The 2,500-nt window shown below is 45.6% G+C and overlaps 1 pseudogene; it reads left to right on the top strand.

Annotated features, from left to right (window-relative positions):
• Nucleotides 1-2,036: 2,036 nt before the first annotated feature.
• The window catches only part of LOC118645336, a 2,538-nt pseudogene continuing 2,074 nt past the window's right edge, over nt 2,037-2,500 (top strand).

Raw genomic sequence — 2,500 nt, 5'->3', positions numbered from 1 at the left:
CGAGACGCGAAGGACGCGCTCGTTCGTGTCGCTCGGCTCGCCGAGCGCACCGCACCTCTTATAATACCCAACCGTGCGGCCAGGCGGTCGGCGACGCACGGTGAATAGCACGGCGGTATACGGGCGAAGCGGCCGAGATCTCGACGCCCGAGGGACTTAGCCGCTCGGGAGCGGCGAGCACGGTCGTTACCTCCGGTCTCGGTCGACTCGCGAAGGCCTTCGGGACTGTAGCCGAAGACGCGACGCAGAGTCGCCCGCGATACGATCACAAATCATTGTTCCGTGTTTCACATTTAACGTTTCGAGCCTCGGGATACTCGTACGGAACGCACGAGACGCGAAAGACGCGCTCGAACCATCGTCCCTGTCGCTCGACTCGTCGAGCGCACCGCACCTCTTATAATACCCAACCGGCCGGCCAGGCGGTCGGCGACGCACGGTGAATAGCACGGCGGTATACGGGCGAAACGGGCGAGATCTCGACGCCCGAGGGACTTAGCCGCTCGGGCGCGGCGAGCACAGTCGTTACCTCCGGCGGCGCTCGGGACGTCGGAGGTACCTCCGGTCCCGCTCGACGTCGTCGGTGCCTCCGGCCTCGTTCGGGCGCCGACGATACCTCCGGCCGCGCTCGCGGTCGTCACCTCCGGCCTCGCTCGACGCCGTCGACACCTCCGGCCTCGCTCGAAGCCGTCGTTACCTCCGGCCGCGTACGCGGTCGTCACCTCCGGCCGCGTACGCGGTCGTCACCTCCGGCCGCGCTCGCGGTCGTCGCCTCCGGCCCCGCTCGACGCCGTCGTTACCTCCGGCCGAGTCCTACGGTCAGCCTCGGCCTGATATATATACATACATACATACGTACATACATACATACATACGTACATACATACATACATACATACATACATACATATATATATATATATATATATATATATAAGATTGCGCTATTACGTTTAATTCTCATCTCGCTTACTTTCGACATTTTGTCGAAAATGACTAACGGAAAATAAGTCTCGCTCATTCTGCCTCTGACTACCGTACGTTACACAATTGTCTCTAGCGCTTTGTCGAATACTCTGTGTGTTGTTGCTCCTTTTAATATTGTGTTTTAAGATCTGCTATTAACATAAAATATAAGTTTACAGTTTTCTGCAATACGCATACCAGTTTATGTTATTCGTAACGACGGTTTCCGTCGTTTTTAATCTTATAAATTTATTTTAATATGAAAACCGACTTACGAAAATATTTCATTATTTTTCATTTTATTATTAATTTGATTACACTATTGATTGGTTTACGTTTTTATTTATTATGACATAATTTGATACGCAATGAGCTGTTTTATGGTTGTTCAATGGTCATCTTGTTCAACTGTTTAATTATATTTTCGTGTCCATCCTTTCATTCATGTTTTAAGTTCATACATATTGGTAATGTATTATGACTGAAGATGACTAAGTATAGTCGAAACGTTTCTCCAACACAGTGCTATTAGTCGCGTTTATAATTATATAATGTTTACCTAATTAATTATAATGCTATTGAGAAAATTTGCCTTGGCTGTTTATCATATTATTTTTGCTTAGCATTAACGAGCCCTTTATAATTGTTTGTATTGTCGCTTACCTTCGCTACTTACTCGACTCCGACGACGTTATCCGGCTCGCCGTCGTCGATCGCCTACCTACGGTCCCGCTTACGCGCCGTCGTTACCTCCGGTCTCAACCGCGGTCGTCACCTCCGATCTCAAACGCGGCCGTTACCTCCGGCGGCGAAAATTTTCATATCCGTAATTAGATATTCACACATATAAGCATATATACTTACATATACGAAATATATATGCAAAGAGACATTGACCTATTTCGTTTAGGCATCAGTTCGAATACTCCCGTCGCCACCCCGCGAGATTCAACCCGTCGTCGTTCCCGCCGGTCTCGCTCGCGTCCATCGTCGATATCCCTCCGGGCACACTCGAGCGCCGTCGTTACCTCCGGTCTCGCGCACGTACGTCGTTGATACCTCCGGCCCTAATGGCAGTCAGTACCTCCAGCGTCGAAAATACTCTCGTACGTATCACTTATACACAAACTTACATATACTAAACCAGGGTAATGTAAATGCAAATTAAAAAATAATGCATTACTTATTATTTTTTTAATAAATAATTATTTCTTTACTCATTAATTATTAAGAAAGTAATGCGTAATGAAAAAAGTCGCATTATACTTATTAAAAAGGTAATGCGTAATGAAAAAAATCGCATTAGTTATTAAAAAAGTAATGCGTAATGAAAAAAATCGCATTACTTATTAAAAAAGTAATGCGCAATGAAAAAAGTCGCATTACTTATTTAAAAAGTAATGCGTGATAAAAAAAATCGCATTACTTATTAAGAAAGTAATGCGCAATGAGAAAAATCGTATTGCTTACGTATTAAAAAGGTAATGCTTAATGAATAAAAATCGCAATTAATTATTAAGAAAGTAATGCGTAA

Source organism: Monomorium pharaonis, chromosome 4 (assembly GCF_013373865.1).
Source record: "Monomorium pharaonis isolate MP-MQ-018 chromosome 4, ASM1337386v2, whole genome shotgun sequence".
NCBI classification, from domain to species: Eukaryota; Metazoa; Arthropoda; class Insecta; order Hymenoptera; family Formicidae; genus Monomorium; species Monomorium pharaonis.
The sequence above is the reverse complement of the archived record's forward strand: the minus strand, read 5'-3'. Positions and strand labels throughout refer to the sequence as shown.